Raw genomic sequence first — 8,347 nt, 5'->3', positions numbered from 1 at the left:
GCTGAGACAGAATGACTGACTCTTAATTTCAGTCTGTTTTTTCTTATGTCTATACACAATATAAATACACCTGAATCTAGATTATATTATCCATAGCTGAGAAGTTTAGAAGAGAGCAGTACCTTTTTTTTACCCAAAATTGTTCTTATAAAGGTGTCTCCAGATATCTCCTGTGATAGTGGGTCATTTTCCTGACAAAAGATGGGCAGCTCTGATTTTTAAGGACCTCTCCAGCACTCCTAGATCCATTATCCTTTTCCTATCTAAGTCCTTGCCTTAACAACAATGTGATACAGAGTAGTGCCAGGATTAGATAGGTAGGAAACTCCCTTGATACCCTTGATGTAGTCACTTTTTAGCCCCATATATCACATACAATCCTTATGAGAAAATATGAGTTGGGTTGGGAAAGTTTTTGTGAGGAAGCATGTGATAGAAATGTTTTCATAATACATTTCCTAATTTCCCATGAAGTTTGGAGTGGGTTGAGAAAACAGTTCTGGAAATGATGTTGGCAAGATCTCAAATTCTTTCCTTTCTGCAATGGCTGTTTACACATCGGTTTACTGGCACTGCCGCTGCTACTTCTCAGTCTCATGAAAGGATGAGCTAGGGTGGTCTTCTTTCAACCTTGGGTTGTTTGCACCAGGAAAAAGGTGGCGTTCCTGCTGAGAATATTCATGGTGGTCTATAGTTCCTTAAAGCAAAACTAAAACTAAAACAACATTTTGCCATCTGCAAAACCTTCTTTTAGCAGGTGGAGCAAAAAGTCTCTTGCAATTGTCTCCAATCTGCCAGAAAAATTGTCACCCCAATAATAAGTTGAATGCTCCACCCACTGGCTTGGGACTTTAGCTTAATGATAAAACATCTGTTTTCTCTGTACAAGGCCCAAGCATCTCCAGGTAGAGTTGGAAAAAATCTAGCTTGAAGCCTTGAGAACCATTGTCCATTGCTGGAGACATAACTGGGATGGACAGATCAATCTATTTCATTGTGTATGCACAACATTGAATTGGAATAAGTACCCAACCTTTTCTATATAAAGCCCCTTTTTAATCTATTAAATAAATTGGATACAGTCAGATCTTGTCTTATTAATGACTCATAGAACTCACTGTATAGCTTTGCATTGAGTCACACTGTTGGCCATAAACAACCCTAGATCTATAGCAATCTTGTCCCCCAGCATTTATTCTCTTCACAGTCTGGAAGTCCATTGATCAGGGATTACAGAAGTCCAAAATATTCAGAGAACAAATTTACTCCTCCCGGCAGATCTCTGTGGATCCTTCAATGAGGACAGGGCAAACACTGGTAGCTAGAAGCAATATTTACTGGAATCATGGAGAGGGTGATTTCCATAGTAAGTGAAGTGAACTGTGGGTGGGGTTGGAATGTTCTGGAGGTTTTTATTGAGAGTTTGTTTTTTATTTAGTTAAAACTTTCATATGTTTCTTACGCAGAATTAAAAGGCAGCTGGGAGGAAATCCAAGAAGCACATAAAGAGGCTGGAGGTCTCATATGAACTGGAGGTCATGATTTATACTGGGAACACTTAATAGTAATTAATAGTATTCTACCTATATGATTGCTCCCAGTAGGAATTTTTCCCCTCCTTTATAGAAATAATCAGTAGGGCGAGAATTTCTATGACATGTCTTATTTTTTCTGGAACCTTTACTTGAATTTATAAGTAAGTTAAAACATGTTTTAGAGTAATCTGGTAAGAATTAGATGCTTTTTATTTTGCCCAAAAAGTCATATTTTGACTTTTTAAAGGTGTTATGTCATATTTCTGCTTAATTTTGTAACAAACATCATATTTTGGTCATTGGCAGCCCTCCTGATAAGCCAGCAAGTTTGAGCCAGCAAAGAAAGTGAGAATTTGCCTGTTTTTTCTTTCTTTTTCTTATTCACTTCCCAACTCAGGGAGGTATGTGTGTGAGAGAGAGAGAGAAAGAGAGAGAGAGAGGTGGGAACAAAGGCTTCTCCCCTGACCAGGCCTGGAAAAAAAAGGTGAGAATTTGCCTGTTTTGTTTTCTTTTTCTTATTTGCTCCCCAACTCAGGGGTGTGTGTGAGGGAGGGAGGGAAAGGGAAAAGGCTTTTCCCCTGACCAGGCCTGAAAAAAAGAGTGAGAATTTGCCTCTTTTTTCTTTTTTCTATTTGCTCCCCGACTCAGGGCTGTGTGTGTGTGTGTGTTTGTATAAGAGAGGGAAAGCAACTTTTTTTAAAATGACTTCAGCAGGCAGAGGCTTCTCCCCTGACCAGGACTGAAAAAAAGAGTGAGAATTTGCCTTTTTTTTTTCTTTTTCTCATTTGCTCCCCAACTCAGGTGTGTGTATGTTTGAGGTTGTGGAATCATGTGAGAGCTGCAACCTGATTTCAACATGCCTAAAAGTAGATGTTCAGTGAGTGTGAAATTACGGAGCCTTGTTCAAGAATTTGGGGAGCAGATTTTCAGTAGTGATGGTGATATTTTGTTTTGTACATTGTGTGAAGTTAAGCTATTGGCCCAAAAGCATTTTAATCTTCAACAACATTGTGACACTGCAAAACACAAGAGTTGTTTAGCAAGATTTACCTTCACTGAGAACAGGCAATGTCTCCTTTTTGAGAGAGCTGCTTCTTCAACTGCAGGTTCATCAAATACCTGGTCAGAATTTTGTAAGGATCTCTGTACAGTGATGGTTACTTCAAATATTCCCTTAGGGAAATTAGGTAGCGGTAGCCTCGGGCATTTTTTGGAGAAGTACACCAGTCACCCGATTCCAAATGAATCAACTGTAAGGAAAAATTACATCTCTGCCTGCTATGAAGATGAGTTAGAAAATATAAGATCTGCTGTTGACAACAAGAAGATATGGGTTTCAATAGATGAAACAAGTGATGTAAATGTAAGATATGTAGCCAATGTTATTATTGGCACTCTGAAATGTGACAAGCCTGGTGAAGTATTTCTTCTAACATGTGAAACTCTACGAAAAGTAAACAATTCTACTATTGCTATGCTCTTTGATGATTCTATGAAACTACTCTGACTGGATGGTGTAAAAAGGGGAAATATCCTTCTCTTTGTAACAGGTGCCGCTCCATACATGACTAAAACAGCCAAGGGACTTAAACTTCTTTATCCAAAAATGATCCATATCACATGCCTTGCACATGGTTTACACAGAGTGGCCGAAGAGATTCGAAGCAACTATCCTGATGTAGATAAGATAATTTCGAATGGGGAAAAAATGTTCATTAAAGCTCCACTTTGAGTACAAAAGTTCAAAGAAATTGCTCCTACTTTGGTTTTCCCTCCCCAACCTGTTGTGACACGTTGGGGGACTTGGCTGTGTATTATTTCACAAATTATGCTTCCTTGCAGCAGATAGTTAAAGAATTTGACTGTTGTGAATCTTCCTCCATCAAGATTGTGCAAGATTCCTTTTCTGAAACCTTAGCTGGAAACTTAGCATATATAGGATCTCACTTCAGTGGATTATCAAGAGCAATCACCTGCCTTGAAACTGTAGGAATGGAACTTAGTGATGCACTGAACATTATAAAACAAACTGAGAGTGATTTAAAGCAAGCAAAGGGGAAAGTGGCTGAAAAAACTAGTGATAAACTGCAAAGATGGCTGCGATCTAATCTGGGTTATTCAACACTTTGCAAAATAAGTAACGTTCTAAATGGACTCGAAGCAAAATTTGAAGACTTTGAGCCAGAATTTTCTCCAGATGAGTTTGCTTTTTTCAAATTTGTTCCTATAACCTCTTGTGATGTCGAATGGAGTTTCTCCAGATACAAGAACATGCTGGTGGACAACAGAAGGAGTTTTGAGTTTGATAACCTCAAGATGCACGTGGTCATCCAATGCAATTCTGCTGTTAATGAAAACTAATCTAGGGATGACCATTTTACTCTCAAAAACTTCATCTGATTCCTTCAAGGCTAGCACTTCTGCACTGGAAGTGCAGAAGAATAAACCTTTTAATTTGTTTGTGTGTGTATGTGTGTGTCTGTAAGCACAGATCGGGTGCTAATTTCAGAAAAATTGTAAAGTCTTATTTTTGCTCTTGAAGTCATATTTTTTGTTTAATTGGTCATATTTAAATGGTTTTAAGGTCATAAATGCTTGCATATTTATAACATTTGTAGGTCATAGAAATCCTCGCCCTAGTAATCAGCAACCTCAGGCCTTCCCAGCACTGCAAGTCTACAATTCCTGTCATCTGCAATCTGTATAGCCAATGTCAGGTGTGATGTTAGGGTCCAACATCTTCTGAAGTGCCTAAAAATGTATAATTGCATTTTCTTTAAGAAAATGCCCAGTTCTACCAAATAAATTAGCATATATGAAATTCCCATGCCAAACTTATTACTTCTATTATTTATGTATTTATAATTTAAATTTATAAGGCCACCCAACCCACAATGAGTCTGGGCAGCATACAAATTAAAAACACAACCCAACAATAAAAAATAAAGAAGGATGGTTATAACCGGGGGAAAATGACAAACCCCAAATTTATTAACAAGCACCCTACCTAACCTAGAGCTCAGGGCAAAAAGCCAAGTTTTCAAGGGATGTTTAAGGACAGCAGGCTGTTTGAATTTCTGGGACCGAACTATTCCAGAGGGCAGGCACTGGACAGGAAAGGCCCCTCAGACGGTATTGCTTAACAGATGGGACCCAGAGTATGCCACTCTGTCAGATCTTACAGAACAGGCAGAGAGAATGGGAGAAAGGCCACATTGTAACATGGGTTGGTTCCCATACACCATATGGGAAAATGCACAGAAATGTGCACATTAGACATGATTATGAACAAAAACACATGTCTGTAATGATCATAAGAAAAGCATGTACAAGAAAAAGTATGCACAGTAATTCATATAAACAGGGAAAAGGCTATGAATACACAGAGACAGAGCGCGGGTGTGTGTTTGGTCTTCTATTTCACATTGTTTGGAAACGACAGAATCAAAGAATACTGCATTTGATTAATGAAGAATATACTTTTTAAACCCAAATATACAGGTCACTGTTTCCCTAAACTAGCTTTCTTCTTTTTTTGAATTAATTAAAACATAGCGACAAACCAATTAAATTTCAATCATTTTCATATTGCATTGGCAGAACAGCAGCTAGTTACCTTTTGCATGTTTAAAGGCCTTGTTTGTCATTATTCATAATTATCTGGAGCTGGAATTATTAATACAGCTACAGCAGAGATTAAGAAGAAGCGGCTTTAATAGTTCCTTGTCCTTCACCGCAGAGGAATTTTCAACTCAGTTGCAAAAGGTTCTGGTTGTTTATAGAACACAGTCACCTAATGGGGCTGAAATTGGTCCAACTACTTCTAAATATGTCACGTTCTTATTTTTATCAATAAGGCCACAGTCCATCAATTTTAATACAACACCCAGTTGTGCAATGAAGTGTTATGTTACTAATTGACTGCCCAAAATTCCATATGAAAATAAAACAGCCATTAAAAAAAACCAAACAAATCAGGGAACAAACTTTCAGCTCCTTCTGTAGAACAGCACAAAGAAGAAGGAAGCAGAAGGAATACTGAATTTTGCTTAAGTACTACAGCATTAAAATTGGCAGTTTTTTTTCAAGGGAAAAAGAAAATAAATTAAATATTATAGAAGTCTTACAAATGGACTGACTTTGGACCCATTTTTTTTGTTTGACAGTGATTATGTTGACTTTAAGGACAAGACACAACAATGCAAGGAATTCAGTAGACTTGAAGTGAGTGTGCAGAAGCTCATACCTAGTAATGGGTGAACAAATTCCCTTTGAACAATTATAAACATCAGAGTAAACATTTTCAAGTGAGTAGCCTTAAATCTCCATTCCTAACCATAGTGGCCCAAAATGATGAAACAAGCATCATGAGATTTCTCCCCAAAACTCCTATACGAGGACCATCATCTTCTCTTCAAAAATTTGCACATTGGTAAACCACAGGGCTGTTGTGGTCTAGTTTCAGAAAACTTTCTGATCTCTGCTTCTTTATGTTTCAGCTAATGTATTGAGATGTCTTAGCTGACCCCATGAGGATCAGAAAATGGGATATGCATATCTTCATTTGTTGTTGTTTATTCGTTTAGTTGCTTCCGACTCTTCATGACTTCATGGACCAGCCCACGCCAGAGCTTCCTGTCGGTCGTCAACATCCCCAGCTCCCCCAGGGACAAGTCCGTCACCTCTAGAATATCATCCATCCATCTTGCCCTTGGGCGGCCCCTCTTCCTTTTGCCTTCCACTCTCCCTAGCATCAGCATCTTCTCCAGGGTGTCCTGTCTTCTCATTATGTGGCCAAAGTATTTCAGTTTTGCCGTTAATATCATTCCCTCAAGTGAGCAGTCTGGCTTTATTTCCTGGAGGATGGACTGGTTTGATCTTCTTGCAGTCCAAGGCACTCTCAGAATTTTCCTCCAACACCACAGTTCAAAAGCATCGATCTTCCTTCTCTCAGCCTTCCTTATGGTCCAGCTCTCACAGCCATATGTTACTAGGGGGAACACCATTGCTTTAACTATGCGGGCCTTTGTTGTCAGTGTGATGTCTCTGCTCTTAACTATTTTATCGAGATTTGTCATTGCTCTTCTCCCAAGGATTAAGCGTCTTCTGATTTCCTGACTGCAGTCAGCATCTGCAGTAATCTTTGCACCTAGGAATACAAAGTCTTTCACTGCTTCTACATTTTCTCCCTCTATTTGCCAGTTATCAATCAAGCTGGTTGCCATAATCTTGGTTTTTTTGAGGTTTAGCTGCAAGCCAGCTTTTGCACTTTCTTCTTTCACCTTCATCATAAGGCTCCTCAGTTCCTCTTCACTTTCAGCCATCAAAGTGGTATCATCTGCATATCTGAGATTGTTAATGTTTCTTCCAGAGATTTTAACTCCAGCCTTGGATTCCTCAAGACCAGCTTGTCGCATGATGTGTTCTGCATACAAGTTGAATAGGTAGGGTGAGAGTATACAGCCCTGCCGTACTCCTTTCCCAATCTTAAACCAGTCCGTTGTTCCGTGGTCTGTTCTTACTGTTGCTACTTGGTTGTTATACAGATTCTTCAGGAGGCATACAAGATGACTTGGTATCCCCATACCACTAAGAACTTGCCACAATTTGTTATGGTCCACACAGTCAAAGGCTTTAGAATAGTCAATAAAACAGAAATAGATGTTTTTCTGAAACTCCCTGGCTTTTTCCATTATCCAGCGGATATTGGCAATTTGGTCTCTAGTTCCTCTGCCTTTTCTAAACCCAGCTTGTACATCTGGCAATTCTCGCTCCATGAACTGCTGAAGTCTACCTTGCAGGATCTTGAGCATTACCTTACTGGCATGTGAAATGAGTGCCACTGTTCGATAGTTTGAACATTCTTTAGTGTTTCCCTTTTTTGGTATGGGGATATAAGTTGATTTTTTCCAATCTGATGGCCATTCTTGTGTTTTCCAAATTTGCTGGTGTCATGAGTGCCGTTGAGCTGAAGTCATCAGCGCAATGGCACACATGACAATAGCAAGGAAACAGGAGAAGGGGCTCAAGATAAGTAGCCATCAACTCACAACGACTAACGGCCAACAAACAATAACTAAACGGATCACGGAGCACACCCAAGCCATCAGCGCCAATACAACGGAGATCGCCCAGCTGACAGCAATCACCGGATGAATAGAAAACCCGATGATGGGCGATTCCGGAACGCCAGCGGGGCCTCACAACCCCTCACCCACCGGCAGGGCAACGTATTGGACAAAGGGGGGTGACGTGACCGCGAGTGAGGGGGCGCTGACCGGCGCGGGGTATTTAAACCCCGCACCGGTGCGCTCCTGTCACTCTCAGCTTTTTTCTTCCGACGCTGTAACTGCGCTGTGAATAAATCAGAGCCTGATCCATCGAACCAGTGTCTGAGCCTTATTCAGAGGCAGGCAGCGCATGACATAAAGCTGAGAGTCATAAACTCAGCCTCGCCGAGCCCCACCGGACGACAACGAGCCGCGGGAGGAATAGACGGCAAGAAGACCAGCAAGATGAAGCCGGAGCGACGCGGGCAAGGAGGGCGAGCCGCACGGCAAGAGACAGAGGAGGACCGACCAAGGCCAGAGGCACCGCGGACTCCCGGAGCCATGGACGCCCACCCCACCCGACCCGAGCCTCAGCTCCAACCCCAAGGGGAGATGGCGACGGAGGCAACCCGACCGCGGGAGGGAGCAACATGCCTCCCGAAACCAGCGGAGGACCCCGCGCCCCACATCGCACCCCAGCAACGGGCGTGGAGCAACAGCCCAACGGCGGTCAACACGGAGGAGGACGATGGAGACACCCAG

Source organism: Candoia aspera, chromosome 1 (genome assembly GCF_035149785.1).
Source record: "Candoia aspera isolate rCanAsp1 chromosome 1, rCanAsp1.hap2, whole genome shotgun sequence".
Classification (NCBI taxonomy): Eukaryota; Metazoa; Chordata; class Lepidosauria; order Squamata; family Boidae; genus Candoia; species Candoia aspera.
This window is presented reverse-complemented; position numbering follows the sequence as displayed.